Raw genomic sequence first — 23,160 nt, 5'->3', positions numbered from 1 at the left:
TTCTGCACAAAGGAGCCACAGGATAGAACTTAACACTGGGAAGGAACTCTTTGCTCTGGCACCAGTGGGAGTTCTCACAGGGGATATGAATCTGCTGCCAGTCCCTGATAGTCTGCTGAGGTCAGCTGAGGCAGGAGCACTCCCACTAGAAGAATGCTAGCAGCTTACAGTGTATGATGGCGATGTCAGTACATGGTTCTCGGACAACGTCAGGTATAAATCCTGACCTGCAGCAAATGGTAACATAAGGGACATATTCAATTGTGTGCGAGAATAGCAAAAACCCGCACCTGCGAGGTTTTTCCTGCAGGTGCGGGTTTTTTGCTATTCTATTAGGTGTGTGTTTTTTTAAAAAACACGCACCGGGAGGTTTTTTTTCATGCACCTCCTGAGCAAGTGTAATTTTTCCTAAAATCAATGATTTTAGGAAAAATCACCAGGACTTGCTCTGACACCCCCGCGGAACCCCCCGTGAGGACTAATTAAGCAATTGGAAGTGTCCAATTAGCTTAATTAATCCTTAATTACTCACCTTCCGAAGCGCTGTCTTCTGCATCTCCTTCTGCATCCAGCGTTGGGAGCCGGCTCTTCTGCAGCAGGGTGAGTATGTCAGTGTGTGTGCTGTATGTAAGTGTGTATGAGTGAGTGAGTGTGTGTGTGTGTGCATGAGTGTGTGTGGCCCCCGGTGCATTGTGTGTGGCCCCCATAGAATGGGCACTGGGAGAACTACATCTCCCAGCAGCCCTTGCTCCTCCCATCAGCCCCCGGGACTCCCAGCAGCCCCCTCTCCAGTAAGAAGAGAGAGGGGAATCCACTGGGAGCCGCGGAGACCCCCTGCCGGGTAGGGTTTTTTCTTTTATATTTTATGCGGCTCGGGGTTTTCAGAGCTGAAAACCCTGTGACCAGTATTTTTTAATTGAATACCGCAGGTAGCGGGAGTGCGCATACCCACGATACTCCGGAATTGGGCGCGAGGTGCGTGAGGATTTTATCTAGCGAAACCTCGTGCCCAATTGTATATGCCCCTAAGTCACACAATTTGAGCAGAGTGTGACATTACCCCCCTCCTAACGGGTGGCCTCCGGACACCCCTATGACTTGAGAAAAAAAATCTTGAATAGATTTCTGAAGATCAACACAAATCTTCATTGGAGAAGCAGAAAACATGTAACCATTAATGCTTTTGGCGATTCTTCTTGCCCTTTTGGGAACGTTTTGATCCACCTGGAAGAAACGGAAACTCTGGTTCATGGAAAACTTCCTTTCTAACCATAGGACCTCCAGGGAAAGGTGCTTCATCCGCTATAGGATCATAATCAGAATCCAAGTCTAGAGTCAGAATCAAATTTTTTTCCTTGTAAACAGCACCAAAAAGAGGATGATGGATCCAAAAGGACCAGGATACACAGAGGAGCCTTCATGGAGAAGGGCCAAGGAAGTGAACCCAAGTCTCATTACCAAAGGCTGTGGACCTTGTGCGGATCTTGAGGCTTTTGGAGCAAACTTTTGCAGTACCGCAGGCCGTGGACCTTGTGCTGATCTTGATGCTTTTGGAGCAAACCTTTGCAGTACCGCTTCAGTGAAAGCTGAGAGTTCTTCTAAAATGGGATGCTTGGTCTCTATGAGTGGTTTAGCCCAATCCAAAGCTTTACCCCTAAAGGCCAAAAGGAAATATGTTACCACATTGGCAGGAGTAAGTGAAGGCAACAATCCAGAATCAACATCAGAAAGATATTGACGTGCCAAGGCGTAAAACTGATCTAAATCTCAATCAAAATAAATGGATGGTCGATCATCCACTGAACTTCTAAGCAGAGAATCAGGTGAAGGGCCCACTGCAGCAGCCATTACATTGATCTGTGAGAACTCTAAGTCCTTTTTGGAACCAGGAGATGGAGGGCTCTCACTTGGATGAATAGGTAGAACCGGATTGGAGACACTTAAACTGGCAGGAATTGTACAGGTCAAAACCGGATTAAGACCGGACACACTGGAACTGGATGGAACAGGAAGTTTAGATGACCATTTCTGGGTCTGAACCGTACTAGATGTCCACATGGTGATGCTCTCGTGAAGTGGCAAACAGGAATCCATGTCTGTATCCATGGCACTGTGAATCCCTCCTGGGATCTTGGTACTGGAAAGCTCCCCTGGGGCTGAGGCACTGGAGACCCCTTCTTGGGCTGAGGCACTGGAGACCCTTCCTGGGGCTGAAGCACTGGAGACCTCTACTGGGGCTGAGGCACTGGACACCCCTCCTGGGGCTGAGGCACTGGAGACCCCTCCTGGGGCTGGCAACTCAGGCACCTCCTCTGGGGTTGGCAACTCAGACACCTCTGGGGTTGGCAACTCAGACATCTTCTCTGGGGTTGGTAACTCAGACACCTTCTCTGGGGTTGGCAATTAAGACACCTTCTCTGGGGTTGGCAGCTCAATATTTTTTCCTGGAGCTGTAAAATCAGACAACCCTACTGGGGTTACAAAAGTCAGATGCCCTTCCTAAGGCTACAGAATAAGATGCTCTCTCTGGGGCTATGAAGTCAGATGCCCTTACTAGGTCTACAAAGTCAGATACCCTCTCTGGCCTAGAGAATTGGATGCCCCCTCTGGGGCTGGAAAGTCTGATGTCCCCACTGGGGCTGGGAAGTCAGATACCCCTTCTGAGGCTGGCACATTGGTCACTGCTCTTGAGGCTAAAACATTAGCTGCCACTGCTGGGGTTAACACATTGGATACCACTGCTGAGACTAGAACATCGGTTACCCCTCCTGGGGTTGAACAGTCAAACACTTCTCTTGAGAGTGAAACATCGGATATGTCTCTTGAGGCTGAAACAATGGATTCCCCTGCTGGAATCGAACCATTGTATACCCCTGCTTGTACTGGAACTCTCTTGCATCTGGAACATTGGATACCCCCATTGGGGTTGGAATATTGGACACCTTGCTTACAGGTAGAACATCGGACACCCCTGCTGGTGTCTGAACATCGGATACTCTTTCAAGAGTCTGAGCATCAGATATCCTTGTTGGAGTTGAAGTATCGGATACCCCTGCTGGCACTGGAACATCAAATATCACTGCTTGGACTGAAACATCGTTTACCCCTGCTGTGGACTGAACATCGGATACTCCTTCTGGAGTTTGAATATCGGATACTCCTCCTGAAACTGCAAGAACAGACTTCTCACTGATTTTGGGAGATCTGAACACTCTCTTTTGATTTCCAAACCTGGAATAGGGTGCTCTTGTCACTGGACCCCAAACTTGCACAGGAGTTCCTTTTTGGGCAACTTTCTTAGCACTCCTAGTAGTGGAAACTGGAACTGAAGGTGACAATCTAGATAGTTAATTGGCATTAATGCTGTGACACTGAGACTTGTCACCCTTCCTTGATTTGCACAGAGAACAGTCTTTTATAAAATACAAACCAAAAAGATTGGGCAACCCTAAAACTCTGCGCACTCCTTATAAAGTAGCACACATCATACAGTAAAGAAACCGATACAATACTATAAATATAGTCTTACTGCCCAAAGGGAATGTTCAATGTGATGGATGCAGTTGTAGTTCTTCTTGTATGGAATCTTGCCGAAAATGGAAAAAAAGAGAACAAACAAGAAGAAAATAATATAGTGTAGTAATTCGTAAAAAGTCTCTCAAATAACACAAATAAGTGGTAATTTCTTCCTCTGAATATGAACAGAAAGGATGATCGTACCGCACTCACGTTCAAATACTATGACTTCCACATATAAAGGTATCTTTAAATCATATGGCCTCATCACCACTGTGCAGCATACCAATAGTGAAGTTCACCCATGCAGATGGTGTGGTATAAAAAAGGCGGGCGTACCCCAACTCACACATTTATTAAGGCACAGTGAGGTAAGAGGATAAGTTATCAACTATAACGAATAGAAGTGTTGAAACTCAAAGATACCTTTATTGGCCTATGAATTTATGATCAGTGTGAGTTGGGGTACGCCCGCCTTCTTTATACTACACCATTTGCATGGGTGAACTTCACTATTGGTATGCTGCACAATGGTGACGAGGCCATCTGATTTAAAGATACCTTTATATGTGGAAGTCATAGTATTTGAACGTGAGTGCGGTACGATCATCCTTTCTGTTCATATTCAGAGAAAGAAATCACCACTTATTTGTGTTATTTGAGAGACTTTTTACAAATTACTACACTATATTATTTTCTTCTTGTTTGTTCTCTTTTTTCCATTTTCGGCAAGATTCCATACAAGAAGAACTACAACTGCATCCATCACATTGAACATTCCCTTTGGGCAGTAAGACTATATCTATGATGTGTGCTACTTTATAAGGAGTGCGCAGAGTTTTAGGGTTGCCCAATCTTTTTGGTTTGTGACTTATCTATTGGGGGTTGGTGATCCCCCCATGGTCAATCCTTCTTTGCAGCCCCCTTGTGCGCAGTTGTCCACTGTACCTTTCTTTTCACAGTCTTTTATAAAATAATCAGGACCCCCACAGTAAAGACAAAGTTGAAATTCCTTGCGCCACTGACATTCAGCTTCTGACAGCTTGGGCCGTGGAAAGCTCTGATATTTTTCCCTTTTTGGTACAGAGGAGGAGACCACAGTCTTTAAGGCTCCTAAATCATCAAACTTCTTGTCTTTATTATACTGAGTTGGGGTTTTGTCAGAATCAGAAGCAAATAATTCTGGTAGAATTAGCATAATATTGGTTAAAAGCTTTTGCAGCTGCTCTAACATTTGCTGAAATACTCCAAATCGTGCAGGATTCAATTTACTTGGTGCCTGGGAAGTCTGTGAGCAATTGTGAGTAGTTGTCCCTCTAACCGAATTATGTAATTGCAGATTACCAGCAAAATCTTCAGCAGTGAGTGGAGGTATGCAGGGGTTAACAAAGGGCCTGATTCAGAGCCGCTCATAAGTGGCCGCTCGTTCGTTCCGAGCGATGTTTGCACAACTGCGCATGCGTACAGATCGTAATACGCATGCGCGAACCAGTCAGTGCGGCCGAAAATCGTTTGTTCGCTAAATAGCGAATGCCTTCTATTTTGAGTGACATGAGGAGGCGTATGTGGGTGGTAACAGGGGAAGGTGCTTGAAAACGGGGAGTGGAGATCAGAACGCAGGCATGCTTAAAGGTCAAAATGGGCATTTTATGGGTGTGCATAATTAATACAGCAGCGTCATTGACCACGTCACTGGGTTATTTTATAGTCAGAACTGCTCGCAAAATTGTGGTAGGAAAAACCAACCACAAGAATAGCGAGCAGTTCATACGCTGGTCGATATACTCGACTAATCTAATAAATAGCGGACATGACGTAGGATGCGAGTGGCCAGGGGGCGTAGTTTTCCAAAAAACGGCCGCAAGTTTTGTTCGCTCGCTCAGACCTAGAGGCGTGAACAGACTGCAAAGAGCGAACGGTTCATTTGAATAGCCACCCCTTTTTTCTGAACGAGCGAGCGCAAATAGCGTCCGGCTCTGAATCAGGCCCAAAGTCTGAAAAATATTGTAGTATACCTGCATGTGTCATCTCAAATCTTTTCACCACATTCATAAGACCCAGACTGGGGTCTGCCACTTGAATCTGACCAGCAGCATCCATATTTTTTGGGCCAGAGCAGTCTCTCACAACTCTCGCATGGCAAATGGATGCAACCCGCATTTGGGGATTGGCGTGACCTATTTCTGAGGCACGGAGCCTAATGTGCCGGCGGTGTTCACCAGGGACCCTCGCAAGAGGGTATGGGATTGGCTGCGTCTGACACACAGGTCGCTGCCCTGAGAATAGGTTCCGCTGGTGAATTCTGGATGGAGTGGAGAAGGCTTTTAGCGTAGTGAACAGGCCGAATCAGAACCAAATGGACAACAAGGTACCAGGGAGCAGACATGTGCAGATCGCAGAGGATAGCCAATGTCAAACCAGATTACCAAATGCAGTACCAGGGATTAGACAGAAGCAGGTCAGAAACAAAGCCAGGGTCAGGAGCAGATTTGCAGAAGCTGATTGCAGGAATCCTCTAATCAGTGCAGCTGGTGATTTCACTGAGCTGGATAATAGACTGCAACTGATGTTTGCTGAGTAAGTTCACTGGAACAGCTTGTGATTCCTAAACTGGAGTACAGCAGCACACAAATCAGGACACAGAAACTGTAGCTAATGAGCCAGATAGCAGTGATGGTATTCTGCACAAAGGAGCCACAGGATAGAACTTAACACTGGGAAGCAACTCTTTGCTCTGGCACCAGTGGGAGTTCTCACAGGGGATATGAATCTGCTGCCAGTCCCTGATAGGCTGCTGAGGTCAGCTGAGGCAGGAGCACTCCCACTAGAAGAATGCTAACAGCTGACATAGTGCTTGATGGTGATGTCAGTACATGGTTCTCGAACAAGGTCAGGTAGAAATCCTGACCTGCAGCAAATGGTAATGTAAGTCACACAATTTGACCAGAGTGTGACAATTGCACTTCTTTTTAAGGTAATTCAACTGTCGTTGTGACAACGGTACTTTACGTTACTTGCAATTTAACCCTAGGTTTTTGAAAAGAACCATATATTTTGTATTTATATGTATAGTTCTGATCTTTTTACCCTGACAAAACACAATTTGCACAAGGTACATGATACTGAGATTTCTATGGTGTACATACTTTGTGAAAGCTTTCTCAATCTCCGAATAATTACTAGCCGACTCCATTAGATCATCAACCACTGCTGAATTAACCTTATCAGGGGGGAAAGTTGGTTGTCATTAAAAGTCTCAGGTAGGCCCTCTATAAAATGCATACCGGGGTAATCACACAGCTGATGATCGTACATAGATTGCTAGCAAGCGTAAAACCAAACAATATTATCGGGAACATGCGGTAGGTGCATAGCGGAATTTTGTAGCAGCATTTTCACAAAAATAACTTTTACCCGAATTGGAGGGGCCTGCTAAAATACATGAAAATGAATGCTGCAGCTTAATACCCATACGGAAGCGTTGTAAAGTTATCTGTAAGCCTCCGTTTAGTGTAAAAGCACTTTTGCATTTTCTGCAGTACGTGCACTTCAATCCGCCAATACTTTTTTAAGCGCACTATACCGGGCTGGCGAATCACAATTTTTTCTGGTCGTCGCCTTCGGGGTTTAAAGGATAATCTAAGACCAGTTTTTTTAGGCTGTCAAAGTTTACATGCTGCACATTATTAATGTTGAGCGTGATTCCTTTAACTTTTAAACTGGCCTTTCCGTTATTTAAGCGATATCCATATGACTTGGGCCCCGCTGAGACAAACTCAGTTATATGCGCACCAGCCGGGATTTCGCTAGTCAGTTCGCCTAGATAATCACCCAATGACAGATTCCAATCAGCGGTGCTGCTGACAAAAATGACAGAGTCGGTATCGTGGTAAAGACAACGCTCTTACAACCTCTCCAGCAGATTGTACAGCTCAATACGGTCATACACCATTGTTATTGCCACTATAAAAATATTACAAATACGTGAGTTGGTGTAATGATCTTTGGCGTATTACCATCACCATATTGTCATCTATGAAGTGGGGCATAAATGCGTATTCAAAAAGTTTGTCGGGATCTGATACTATGGCTGTGTTGGTCAAGTTACTAAGCTGCGCATATTTTCCCCAAAGACTATTAAGAAAATATTTTGATAGCTGACATTTAGCTGAGTTGATATGAATATGATCCGGTTGTAAAGATACCCCTTCATTTTTTTGATAGGCGTCTATATACGCTTGCCGTTTCTCAGAGTCTGTACACCATTTGGGATAACTGGATGCCTCTTATTTGTCCCTGATATGTAATTTAACGACCCTGAAAACAAATTGTCAGATTGGTTATCAAAATGCCACACCTCATAGATTTTACACACTTTGTCAACTCCTAAATTATCTCTATGGCGCACCACATACTGATGAGGGCTCCTTCCTCTTCGTCATGTTCGCACAGCTCTGTCTGTCCAGACTCGACACATGTGCAACATAAAGGAAACGTTAGTTTACCGAACATTTTAACTGGTAGAACTGGAAAGAAAAGCCCGCATGGCGGGTAAACTATTACTTTAGCGATACCAAAATATGTTGTGATATCGCCAAAATTTTTATAAATAATCCTGGGGTGTTTTACAGTATATGATTTGAATTTGTTGACAAATGAGTACAGATTGGTAAAATCATAGTAGTGTATGTGCTCATCCTGTTGCGTTTTGTGATACAGCTTTATGGCATTTGTACGGCTGCTGTAAAGTGCAGCTCGCAGGTCCAAGGGTTCAGGCAAGTCTTTGCCCTTAAGAAACTCCTGTAGATGCACATTATCCTGTAAATTTTTTTTCCACTCGCATTCCCAAATAACATGCACATGAAGGGGGTCATTCAGACCCGCTCACGAGCGCAGGATGCTCGCAAGCGGGTCGATGTTCCCCCACTGCACATGCGCTCGATGGAGGGAGCTCCGTCGTGCGCATGCGCGAGACCTGGCGCGCGACGGGCTCTCCATCGCTCCGGGTCTCGCACCAAAGGGGGCGTGCTGTCGATGTTGATTGACAGCACGCCCCCTTTGGTGGGCATGCCGGGGGCGTGCCTGCCAGATGGAGGCATTCCCATGGGAACGCCTACCGTCTGAAGCAAGGGTAGAATGCGTGAGTAAAGTATCAAAATTTAAATATTACAGTTTGTTAGGCATATTTTTCAGAGATCTCACTTACATGAAACATATAGCGGAAGGGCTGTACACATACCAAATTACTGTTGCACATTAACACTAGCGGATGAACAATCCTGGGAGTTTCAGGGCATTGCTTGTATTGAAGAATTTGTAAAAGCATTCATGAGACCAAAATTTGAGGGGTACACATTCATAGCCCATAATGCTGGGCGTTATGATGGGTACTTTGTAATGTGCCAGCTGATTAAGGAGAAATTTAGAACCGATGTGCTGGCGCAAGGCAGTAAACTGATATGCATAACGGTGCTTGATTTAAAGATCAGAATTATCAACTCTTTACATTTTTTGCCCATTCGCCTCAGTCGTTTACCAAAAGCAATGGAAATTGAGGGTTCAAAAGGCCATTTCCCACATTTTTTTAACACCGACACTAACCAAAATTATAAAGGAGTCATGCCGGATATTCAGCATTTTGGCATGCAATATATGATGGAATCAGAGTTGGTTGAATTCAAAGAGTGGTATGAAAAATACAAGCATAAGCCATTTAACTTCCAGGATGAACTTAAACACTATTGCAAGGAGGATGTGGTAATATTACAGAGGGCTTGTAAGATGTTCCAAGATGCCGTTTTATCAATGACTGAACAGGATGTTGTTGTATATAAGAAAAAGGGCCCAGTTATTGTTAAAAGGCTCGTTGACCCCTGTCAATCAACATCGACAGCACGCCCCCTTTGATCAGACACAACGAGCGAAGGAAAGTCCTTCACTCGTCGCGTCTGGTGCATGCACACGACGGAGCTCCCGCCATCGTGCGCATGCGCAGTGCACAACATCGACCCACTTGCGAGCGGACAGCCGCTTGCGAGTGGGTCTGAATCAGGCCCTGTGTCTCTTCACTTATGTAATGGATAGTACCCTTTAGCAGCAGCAGAAGTGAAGTGTTTCAGTAGATTTGATAGTGGAACCCTATACATTGTTTTTTAAGTATATGGAATTTTACAGCATAATGGGGTAAAACAAAAAAATTATTTATCCAAAGAAGATCACGTAGCTGAATTAACTTATGCACATGTCCAAAGGCTATGGACTGGGGCAGTCACAGATTTTAATCCTATGACAGATATAAATTTTTAATATTGCTATGTGTATCTTCACTTATGTAATGCATAGTAACCTTTAACAGCAGTAGAAGTCAAATGTTTCAATGGAATTGACAGTGGAACCTTATAGCTTATTTTTAAGTTTATTGAATTTTGCAGCATAATGGCTTAAATCTATGACATAATGAAAACATTTTCAAAGAATATCACGTGGCTCAATCCGTTAGTGCACATGTGGAATGGCTTTTGACTGGGACAGGCACAAGTTTTAATCCTATGATAGATATCCTTTTTGCATATTGCTTTGTGTTTTTCACTTATGTATTGCATAGTACCTTTGAGCAGCAGTAGTAGTCAAGTGTTTCAATGGACTTGATAGTAAAACCCTATGGGTGATTTTGTTAAATATATTGAATTTTGCTGTATAATGGATTAAAACTATGACAAAATACCTATTTTTCCAAAGAATATAATGTGCTCAATGTGCTAGTGCACATGTCCTATAGCTTTGGAGTGGGCCAGTCATAAATTCTACTCCTATGATGATATGTTTTTTGCATATTGCTCTTTGTCTCTTTACTTATGTAATACATAGTAATCTTTAACAGCAGTAGACTATAGAAACCCTATAGTTTGTTTTTTAAGTATATTTAATTATGCAGCATAATGGATAAATCTATGATAAAATTCTTTTTTTTTTTTTTTTATAATCTAAAGAAGATCATGTGGCTTAGTGGGATAACACACATGTGCAAAAGCTATGGACTAGGAGAGTCACAGGTTCTAATCCTGTAATTGATATGTGTTTTGCATATTGCTTTGTGTCTCTTCACTTATGTAAAGCATAGTACACATTAACAACAGTAGTAGTCAAGTATTTCAATGGACTTGATGGTGAAACTATTGATTATATTTTTAAGTATATTGAATTTTGCAGCACAAGGGCGTAAAACTATGACAAACTAACTTTTCTCATAAAAAGATCCTGTGGCTCAATGGGCTAGTGCACATGTTCAATAGATTTGGGGTGGGGAATAATTAGGTTCTAACCCAATGACCGTTATTTTTTTTGTATATTTCTTTGTGTCTCTTCACTTATGTAATGAATAGTACACATTAACAGCAGTAGTAGTCAAGTGTTTCAATGGGAATTGACAGTGAAACCATATAGATTGTTTTTTTAAGTATAATAAATTTTGCAGCATAATGGATTAAAACTATGATAAAATATATTTTTATTGTCAAAAGATCCTGTGGCTCAGTGGGCTAGAGGAGATGTCCTAGAATTCTGGAGTGGCACAGTCATAGGTTCTAATTCACTGACAGTTATTTTTTTGTATATAGATATGTGTCTCTTTCCTTATGTAATGCATAGTACACATTAACAGTAGTAGTAGTCAAGTGTTTTAATGGACTTGACAGTGTAATCCTATTGGTTGTTTTTTTTAGGTATATTCACTTTTGCAGCATAATGGCTTAAAACTATGACAAACTAACTCTTTTCATAAGAAGATCTGGTGGATCACTGGGCTAGTGCACATGTTCAAAAGATTTGGCTTGAGAAATCCTATGATGTTTTTTACATATTGATTTGTCTCTTCACTTATGTAATGCATAGTTCACATTAACAGCAGTAGTAGTCAAGTGTATCAATCGACTTGACAGTGAAACCTTATAGATTGTTTTTTAAGTATACTAAATTTTGCAGCATAATGTCTTAACACTAAGAAAAACAACCTCTTTATCAATAGAAGATCCAGTTGCTCAATTAGCTAATGTACGTGTCCAATAGATTTGGAGTGGGATAGTCATAGTTTCTAATCCGAAGACAAATATGTTATTTACATATTGCTTTGTGTCTCTTCACTTATGTAATGCATAGTACACATTAACAGAAGTAGTAGTCAAGTGTTTCAATGGTCTTGACAGTGAAACCCTATATATTTTTTTTTAAGTATATTGAATATTTGCAGCATAATGGCTTAAAACTATAAAAAAACTGCCTCTTTTCATAAGAAGATTCTGTGGCTTGATAGGCTAAACATGTCCAATATATTTGGAGTGTGATAGTCATAGGTGCTAATCCGATGACAGATTTGTTGTTTCATATTGCTTTGTGTCTCTTCACTTATGTAATGCATAGTACACATTAACAGCAGGAGTAGTCAAGTGTTTTAATGGACTTGACAGTGTAACTGTATTTGTTTTTGTTGTTTTAGTAAATTGAATTTTGCTGCATAATAACTTAAAACTATGACAAACTAACTCTTTTTGTAAGAAGGTCCTATGTTATCTGGGGTAGTGCACATGTTCAATAAACTTGGTGTGGGCCAGTCATACGTTCTAATCCAATGAAAGTTATTTTTATTTTTACATTGCTTTGTGTCTCTTCACTTATGTAATGCATGTAATGCATAGTACACCTTAACAGCAGTAGTAGTCAAGTGTTTAAATCGACTTGACATTGAAACGCTATAGATTGTTTTTAAGGTATATTGTATTTGCAGCATAATGGCTTAAAAGTATGGCAAACAAGCACTTTTGCATAAGAAGGTCATGTGGGTCAGTGAGTTAGTGCACATGTTCAATTGATTTGGCATAAGAGAGTCATAGGTTCTACTCCAATGACAGGTATTGCTTTGTGTCTTTTCCTTTATGTAATGCATAGTACACATTAATAATAGCAGTAGTAATCAACTGTTTCAATCAACTTGATAGTGAAGCCCTATTGATTGTTTTTTTAAGTATATTGAATTTTGGGGCACAATTTTTTAAAACTATTAAAAAAAAACGCTTGCTCCTAAGGAGTTCCTGTGGCTCAATGGGCTAATGCACATATCTAATACATTTGGAATGGCGCAGTCATATGTTCTAATCTGATGACAGATATGTTTTTTGTATATAGCTTTGTGTCTCTTCCCTTATGTAATGCATAGTACACATTAATAGCAGTAGTAGTCATGTGTTTTAATGGACTTGACAGTGTAATCCTGTTTTTTTTTTTTTAAGAATATTGAATATTGCAGCATAATGGCTTAAAACTATGACAAACTAACTCTTCTCATAAGTAGATTCGGTGGATCACTGGGCTAGTGCAAATGTTCATTATAATCCTATAATGTATATGCTTTTTACATATTGATTTGTGTCTCTTCACTTATGTAATGCATAGTACACATTAACAGCAGTAGTAGTCAAGTGTTTTAATGGACTTGACAGTGTAATCCTATTGGTTGTTTTTTTAAGTACGTATATTGAATGTTGCAGCATAATGGCTTAAAACTATGACAAACTACGTCTGTTTGTAAGAAGGTCCTGTGGCTCATTGGGCTAGTGCACATGTCCATTATGTTTGGAGTAGAACATTCATAGGTTCTAATCCATTGACAGATATTTTTTTTTTTGCATATTGCTTTGTTTCTCTTCATTTATGTAATGCATAGTACACATTAAAGGCAGTAGTAAAGTGTTTCAATGGGCTTGACAGTGAAACTCTATAGATTGTTTTTTTAAGTATATTGAATTTTGCAGCATAGTGGCTTAGAAGTATGAAAAACTACTGCTTTATCAGAAGATCCTGTGACTCAATGGGCTAATGCACATGTTCAATAGGTTTGGTATGAGAAAGTCATAGCCTTTAATCCTATGATGGATATGTTTCTTACATATTGATTTGTGTCTCTTCACTTATGTAATGCATAGTAACACATTAATAGCAGTAGTAGTCAAGTGTATCAATCGACTTGAGAGTAAAACCCTAGAGGTTGTTTTTTTAAGTATATTGAATTTTGCAGCATAATGGCTAAATACTATGACAAACTAACTTTCATAAAAAGATCCTGTGGCTCAATGGGCTGGTGCACATGTTCAATAGATTTGGGGTGGGGAATAATTAGGTTCTAACCCAATGACCGTTATTTTTTTTGTATATTTCTTTGTGTCTCTTCCCTTATGTAATGCATAGTACACATTAATAGCAGTAGTAGTCAAGTGTTTTAATGGATTTGACAGTGTAATCCTATTGGCTGTTTTCTTAAGAATGTTGAATTTTGCAGCATAATGACTTAAAACTATGACAAACTAACTCTGCTTGTAAGAAGATCTGGTGGCTCACTGGGCTAGTGCACATGCTCAATAGACTTGACATGAGAAAGTCGTCGGTTTTATCCTATGATGGATATGTTTTTTACATATTGATTTGTGTCTCTTCACTTATGTAATGCATAGTATACATTAATAACAGTAGTAGTCAAGTGTATCAAAAGACTTGACAGTGTAACCCTATAGATTGTTTTTTTAATAATATTGAATTTTGCAGCATAATGGCTTAAAACTATGACAAATTACTGCTTTTTATTATAATAATGTATTGTTCCAAATATGCGCAAATGATGACTGCAGCCAGGGAAAAACTTAAGAGGTTCCTCACTTACCCTCTAAATACATACAGCTAAATATAAATTGAGTTTCACCCGTTGGCGCTACCATCAGAATGAAATGTCTCTTATACTTTTATGTCTCCATAGAGACCATACATCACACAGAAGTCCTCCACATGGAAATCTTCCTTTACTTTTTCTCCAATTCCAATATAATATATTAAGTTCCAACTCCAATTCCTTTGTGTCGATTATCTCAAAAAAAGGAAGATATCAAACATACAGTAGTGCAATACTGATTGTAAAAACACATGTAATGTTATGACAAAGGGACACTCACATTTCTAAAGTGATCAAGCAGCATGATTAATGGTTAATGCAGAAGTCCAATAAATTTGGAGTTGGGCAGTCATAAATTCTTATCCGATGACAGATATGTTTTTTGCAAATTGCTTAGTGACTATTCCCTTATGTAATGAATAGTACACATTAACAGCATTAGTAGTCAAGTGTTTCAATCGACTTGATAGTAAAACCCTATAGATTTTTTTAAGTATATTAAATTTTTGCAGCATAATGGCTTAAACTATGAAAAACTACCACTATTCATCAGAAGATTGTGTGGCTCAATGGGTTAATGCACATTTTCAATAGATGTGGAGTAGGACAGTCATCGGTTCTAATCCTATGACAGATATGTCTTTTGCACATTGCTTTATGTCTCTTCAGTTATGTAATACATAGTACCCTTTAAAAGCAGTTGAAATCAAGTGTTTCAATAGACTTGATAGTGAAACCCTATAGATTTTTTTAAGTATATTGAATTTTGCAGCGTAATGGTTTAGAACTATGGCAAACTACTGCTTTTAGCCAAAGTATGATGTGGCTCAATGGGCTAATACATATTACCAAAGGCAGTGGACTAGGAAAATCATAGGTTCTAATCCTATGATAGATTTGCTTTTCTGGCATATTTCTTTGTGTCTCTTTACTAATGTAATGCATAGTACCCTTTAACAGCAGTAGTAGTCAAGTGTTTCAATGAACTTGATAGTAAAATTCTAAACACTTTCAATTATATTAAATTTTGAAGCATATTGACTTAAAACTATGACAAAATATCTCATTATCTCAATGGGCTAGTGCACATGTACTACTGCTTTGAAGTGGGATAGTTATAGATTCTATTCCTTAGACATATATATATATATATTTTACATATTGCTCTGTGTCTCTTCACTTGCATAATGCATAGTACCCATTACCAGCAGTAGTTAAGTGTTTCAAAGGACTTGATAGTGAATCCCTCTAGATTATTTTTTAAGTCTCTAAAATTTTGCAGCATAATGGTTTAAAACTTATGACAAAGAAACTTATTATCATAAAAAGATCCCATGGCTCAATTCGCTAGGGCAAATGTACAGCCATGGGCAAAAGTTTTGAGACTGACACAAGTATTGGTATTCACAAAGTTTGCTGCTTCAGTGTTTTTAGACCTTTTTGTCTGATGCTACTATGGTATACTGAAGTAAAAGTAGAAGTGTCAAAGGCTTTTATTGACAATTACATTAAGTTTATTCAAAGAGTCAATATTTGCAGTGATGACCCTTTTTCAAGACCTCTGCAGTTCGCCCTGGCATGCTGTCAATCAACTTTTGGGCCACATACTGACTGATGGCCGCCCATTTTTGCCTAATCAATGCTTGGAGTTTGTCAGAATTTGTGGGATTTTGTCTGTCCATCCTCTGAGGTGAGGATTCACCTCAAGTTCTCAATAGGATTAAGGTCTGGGAGTTTCCTGGCCATGGACCCAAAATTTTGATTTTTTGATCCCTTAGCCACTTAGTTAGCACTTTTGCCTTATGACAAGGTGCTCCATCATGCTGGATAAGGCATTGTTCATCAATAAACTGTTATTGGATGGTTGGGAGAAGTTGCTCTTGGAGGACGTTTTGGTACCATTCTTTATTCATGGTTGTGTTCTTAGGCAAAATTGTGAGTGAGCCTACTCTCTTGGCTGAGAAGCAACCTCACACATGAATGGTGGGAAGTTGGGAGCAATGTATTGAGTTACAGTAGGCTGTACAGGGCCATAACTAGGGTAATGTGACCTGTGTCATGGCACAGGGTACCGCAGGACAGGGGACATCTCCCCGGCATCTCCTGGCTGCCCCAGGAGTACCCCTATCTTGTCCCTGGCACTTCCCCATTAAGCCATGGCCCTTTTTCAGGTGCACTATCTTATATCCCTATTTAAAAAATAGGGGGGAGGGGCGCCAATGCTCCCTATGGCACAGGGCACCAAAAAGCCTAGTCAAGGGCCAAAACTCCATCCTAGCTTCCTATGCATCCGTTTGATGCTGGAACAGGAGATATCCAGGTCAGGACCATCTCTTCCATTGGGCTTGTTGGGCAGTTGCCCATGGCACCCCGAAGATTGTAGGGGCCCACCAACTCACTCTCCAGCAACCACAGCCAGTTGGTAAATTTGTGATATTTTTATAAGCCGGCCGCCGGTGCACTGTATTCTGATCTAACCTCCCCCACCCCATCCCCTCCGGTGATGAGTACTCACCTCAGTCCTAGTTTCACTTCATCCACCAGCTTCAGACCAGTCAGACAAAGGGGGTCATTCAGAGTCGGTCGCAAGTGCTGAGTGCTCACAACCGACTCGATGTTGCCCCAATGGGCGTGCGCGAGACCCGGCTAGCGACGGACGCTCCATCGCTAGGGGTCTCGCAGCAGACGGGGCGAGCTGTCTATGGTGAGTGACAGCTCACACCGCTTGGGAGGCGGGCAGGGGGCGTGCCTGCCCAAACGGAGGCATTTCCGCCAGAACGCTTGCCATTTGGGGGCGGCCCCACTGACATCATTGCTGATGTCAGTGGGGAGCTTCCTGCTCAATCCGATAAGCGGGCAAATTAAATGCAGGCCAGCGATCAATCAGCACTCGTTCAGTTAACAGGGCTAATTGAATCCCGCCCTAAATGTCATTTAAAAAACAAATGAGACCACTTCATTAAACATACTAAAATAGAAAATAATAAAAAATACTAAAACAGCGCTACATTCTGCTAGAAAAAAAATATTAAAATGCTGTAGCAGTGTTAATATCACAATATAACAAAAAAGGCAAACAGATATAAATGCAGTGCCCCCAGTAGTGGTGCCCCTTATGCAGTGCTGCCAGTAGTGGTGCCCCTTATGCAGTGCCCACAGTAGTGGTAGTTCCTCCAGTAGTGGTGCCCCTTATGCAGTGCCCCCAATAGTGGTGCCTCTTATTCACTGCCCACAGTGGTAATGCCCCTTATGCAGTGCCCCCAGTAGTGTTACTGCCCCTTATGCAGTGCCCACAGTAGTGGTAGTGTCCCTAATGCAGTGACCCCAGTAGTGGTCCCCCTTATTCAATGCCCCCAGGAGTGGTGCCCTCTGTAGAAATGCCCTCAGTAGTAATGTCCCCTGTAGTAGTGCCAATAGTAATGCCTACTGTAGTAATGCCTCCAGTAGTAGTGCTCCCAATAGTAATGTCCACGAGTAAATGCCCCCAGTAATAGTGTCCCCAATAGTAATGCCCCCAAGTAAATACCCCAATAGTAATGCCCCCGAATAAATGCCCCCAGTAGTAGTGCCCACAATAGTAATGCCCCCAAGAAAATGCCCTCAATAGTAATGCCCCAAGTAAATGCCCCCCATAGTAGTGCCCCCAGTAGTAATGCACCTGAGTAAATGCCCCCAGTAGTAGTTCACCCAGAAATTATGCCCCGATATGAAGCCACTTACACACACACAAAAAAAACAATACTTACCTTAAGCCCTGCTCCTGCGTTCGCTACCTCCGGTCCGCCTGGCTGCTCCACTGAACTATGGGAGAGACGTCATGAAATCTCTCCCATAGGGCCCGTGGGTGGAGATGGAAGCCGGAGCTCAAAAGTGAGCTCCAGACTCTGGCTGGCGCTGAGGGAGCCGGGCACTCACTGGTAACAAAATCTCAGCAGGCACCTGGCTTATGGAACCTCCCTGCGCTGCCGGGCTGAGGTGCGTCAGCGGAGGTGGAGCTGGTTCCATCTCCAAATAGAAGTGACGGAACATAGTTCCGCCCCATTCCAGCCCACTTTAACCCCTGCATAGGCAAATCAAAACATAAATTTAAGGAGAGAATGGTTGTACACCATTCCACTATTTGGGCAGTCCTTGCCAGTGGTGATAGCGAACAACCAGTAGCACGCCACTTTGTATTAGCTGGCCATAATCTCTCATGTTTAAAATATTGTATGATTGACCACATACTCTCTCAGGAGAGTTGGTAACCACAAGGCTTTACTGCTAAAATGTGAAGCACATGTCAGTGGCTGTGACACTAACGTAGCATTTCGCATTATCATTTTATTCAGCATAAGTTGCTTGTGTATTTTATTTGCATCACTTTTCGAATAAGGTGCATTTTTAGGGAAAAAGTATCACTAATGGATGCTCGGCGCTACCACGGCACGGCACGGCAAAGACTGTTTAATGAGCAAGGAGGCTAGATATATGTGGGCACATCTGTATATATCTTTATCTTTAAAGATGTTGATGACCTTTCTTACCATTTTAATTGTATAATAGGGAACCCCCGGTGGTAACCACCTTAGATATGAAGGATATTATGGATATTTAGTTACTGCTGATATTTGGAGATAGAGGGCCAAATGTAATAGGGTAAGAGATTAGAAAATATGAGAGTTTAGCAGTAAACTCTCACATTGGTCGACTGTTATCTTCAAAATGGGAAAACTCTGGATGAGAGTTTAAATCGTGAGAGTTTTTTGAGTCTAAAAACATGCAAGTGTGCCTGTTCTCAGACTCTATTACATTGGTCGAGTTTAAAAAGTGTGAGAGTTTACTGCTAAACTCTCACATTTTCTAAACTCTCATCCTATTACATTTGGCCGTAATTTGAGGGTATTTGTCATAAAGAGTTCTGTTGAATATGGTGGAACAATCACATTGGGCAAGAAAACCTTTCCATTGTGACAGCAGTCTGAAAAATGTCCGTTAATCTCCTCTACCAAGAAGTGTAGGTCATACATTGCATGGCCATAGCACCCAAAAAGTAGTATTATGGTGAATATGTTATGTCCAATGCAAGCGGCGTATCAGTTGATCTTGTTATACATTATTTAAGTTCTTTGAACCGTGCGCTCTTGGCTACCTATAAGGGTTCCACCATGTTGAACCCCCTTCAGTACTTTTTGCCTTCATGCTAGGCCAATGAGGTCATCTGACTGAGGCTTGTATTTTTTTCTATTGTTATTGATATCAGGTCTAAAAAGATCTAAATACCCAGAAAAACTTCAGACAAGGCGATCAGATCTCTATCTCTCAAGATTAGGTACAGTAATAGTTGGTATGGTGGTGTATTTTAAGGTCTACCTCATTGGATTGTTTCAGGTTGTCTGGCCTTTTCCAGGGACCAATGGAATCAATATAAATGTAATGCTGGTTTGTCTACTTGAGGTAGAGGCTGGGAGAAAAATTATGTGCTATAGGTAGAAAGATCTGTGGCCGGCTGATACCCTGCTTAAATGAAGATTTCCCTTTCTTGACATATTAGGCCAAATATAACAGCCTGCGATTTATGTTTGACCTCCTTGATTTAGCTGTAAGATACAGTATAACGCGCCATTTTTTTAAAAAAACAACCTGGTTTTGCCTAAAAATAATTGGAGATTTAAAACTTGCAGGTACAGCTTCCAAATGTCTGCACTTTCTGCAACTCGCAGGCCGTCTCATTTGGCCCGTTGTGCATCCCGTATTTTTTTAGTTTTGCTTTTGGGATCTCATTGCATGTGTCATTTTCATCACATTTTGAGCTATCTGCTGCCCAAACATCTGCAAACTCGCCAGTGTACAGGTGCAATGAATGGGTGCGTTGCCCCAAATCAGCTATATGAAAGTTGATCACAGAGGTAGACAGCCTTCTCTTGATCAGCTGCTGTATAGTATTATATTTTATTTTCTGATCCATAAATAAGAAACAGCTGTGGGTGGAGGACAAGGCCGAATGTGAAGTTACCAGATTGAGAGGTAGGTAGATGATGATGAAGAGGAGGGTGATAGAGCTGATATGTAGATTGCAGTTTAACTTGATTGCACAGACTTCAGTTCCTCATGATATAGACACACAGTACCCTGGAAATAACAGATCAATGTTGCATGTGTCACGTCTGAAGCCTGAGTCTATTTGAGAGCGTCAACATTTTTTTTCCTCTTATCTTGATTCCTTTCATGTCCTCTGGTCTCATATATTAAAATCAGAAGTTGTGAGTGATGATTAGAGCCTGTGAAACACCTACTCACCTCAACATATGACAGGAGGCTGTATACTGCTGATAACACTGGTCAACATGATTTATTTCACAAGACAACTGAATAGTGACTCTAGTGCAGTTTTAAATTCTGAATTCAAATATGTGATTATAATTTTTCCATCAGGCATAGGGCTCTATTTACTACAATCCGCATATTGAATGCGGATTGTAGTGTGATATTACCGAGTGAATTCGCATTGCGAATTCAGGCAATATCACAGGGATTTACTATAAATCCCTTGCAGGGACAGAGCTTGCGATAAAGCTCTGTCCCTGCGGATCCCATCCGCACTCTAGTCGCGGTATTTTCGGAAAAAATACCGCGACTAAGAGCCCGCACATGCTCCGACCGACCACCGGTACTACCCCCCCACCGACGCTAAGCCCCGCCCCCCGGCGCTAAGCCCCTTCCCCCGCGATCACGGACCCCCGCGACCCCCCCTCCCCCCCCCACGACCCCCCCTCCCTTCATTACACTTACCTGCATCCTCCTGGCCTCCGGTGATCTTCTCTGGGCTTCCCGATCAGGTGATCTCCCATACTGCACTGGGGCCCGATCACCTGATGACCGGGCCCCAGTGCACTGTGGGAGACCAGCTGACCGGAGAGGAGCCATCACCGGAGGCCCGATCACCGGTCCCTGGAGTCAGATAAGTAAAAAAAAAATGTTTAATTTTTTTTTTCTTTTTTTTACAGCAATCAGCTTGTGGTCTGCTTAGACCACATAGCTGATTACTGGTACCAGCTCCCGCCTCTGCTCTCCCCGTTAGAGCAGAGTGGGAGCCCGGTAACCGGGGGAGACCCTGGATAACGCCACCTCCAGGTGGCGTTATTATCACAGGGCTTCCCCCGGTATTTTTTTACAATTTATTTTTAGTAACTGTGGTCGGATCACATTTCCCATTACAATTATGGGAAATGTGATCTGCTTTACCTAAAATTTATTGATACTGGGGGTTGGAGTAGAATTTTACTAATTCTACTCCAATTGCCCTGTAATAACTACAGGTGAAACTAAAATAATGTGAAAAGGGTGTGAAAACACCCTTTTTCACTTTATTTTAGTAAAAATAATGTTAATAAATAGAGCCCATAGTGTGTTTGTAAAAGTTACTTTTCTTTTTTCAGATTTTAGTTTCGTATAAGGCCTGTCATAGAGACTCAGACAATGGCTTAATTGTGAATATCTTATTCCTGGGCAGAAAAATTTGTTAAATACCTCTTTAGTGGATCCTGAAAAATTGTATTTACCTCCACTGCATATTAAACTAGGGCTAATGAAACAATTTGTAAAAGCTATTTATAAAAACTGCTGCATTTATGCATTTGAAATCTTTTTCCAAAAGTAACCGATGCAAAACTGAAAGAAGGAATTTTTATAGGGCTACAAATAAGATCAGTAATGGATGATGACAATTTTCAGGAACTGTTTAATCCACTGGAGATGATGGTTGTCATTCAAAAATATCTGTTTTTGTTTTCTTGGAAATCATAAAGCAGAAAACTAAAGTGATATAGTGAGTGATCTAGGGTTCTATTTACTAAGCCTTGGATCAACTTCTAACTGACATGTCACAGGTTGTGTTTGAAAAATGTTAGCTGGTTGGCTGGTACTTTATCTCCGTACACTTTATCTTCATCTAAGGCTTAGTAAATAGACCCCCTAGTGACTTCATACAAAGCTATGGGATGCAACATATCTAAACTTCACTTCTTGGACTCCCACAGACTTCTTCCCAGAAAATCTTGTGGCTGTCAGTGATGAGCATTGCAAGCTTTTCCATCAGGAGATTTCTACGATGGAAAAGAGGTACCAAGGCAAATAGAATTCCAGTATGCTGGCTGGCTATTGCTGGACCATGAAGAGAGATATCCCAAAGGCAAAATATGCCCAAAATTCATCATCTACAACTTTTAGGTCAGCCAGAATGAGGTGTATATTTATCATTTAGACTTATGTAAGTACTAATTTTATTACATTTTAAATGTATGTCACAAAGAAATCTGCCTGATGGAAAAAATCTGAATGCATTTTCGAATTCAGCTCGAAAAATACATTTAGATTCAGTTTATTTAGTTCTTGTGAAAAAGTTTATTTTTGTAGACCAGTGTAATTTGGCTGCTATTATATGTTAGTGACAGTGCTTCCATCCAAGCATCCAGAAATTATGAACAATCTGTTAAGATGAGGTGTTAGTTACCAGTTCTGATTTTCTTTCATAGGCATACACTGGGAAGGGCTCTTTTTGGTAAAACTATGTATAAAATAAACTGGTTTGTTAACAGCATACAGGCATGACCGGTATACACATGAACAACAGACATAACTTCAGCATCTTCTGGAATATTCCCGTAACGACAACAACTAAGTACATAGCTGTATACAGTGTGACAACACATTTCGCAACAGCGCCATCTGCTGTCCATCCAGTGTAATCACTCAAGCAGTTAAGTCTCAGGGCCGGATTCACTATTATACACAACTGCGTATGCATTAGCGATTATGCACGCAGTTCAACTGTGATAGTATGCTAATATATTGCGATCGCTCGCAGCACTACAAAAGGACACCCACTTTACTTAGCACACACCCGTATTGTTTAGCAAAACTGCAAAACCATTGGTACAATCAAGTACCACTGC

This window comes from Taudactylus pleione, unplaced genomic scaffold, assembly GCF_031769625.1.
Source record: "Taudactylus pleione unplaced genomic scaffold, aTauple2 ptg000845l, whole genome shotgun sequence".
Taxonomy (NCBI): Eukaryota; Metazoa; Chordata; class Amphibia; order Anura; family Myobatrachidae; genus Taudactylus; species Taudactylus pleione.
This window is presented reverse-complemented; position numbering follows the sequence as displayed.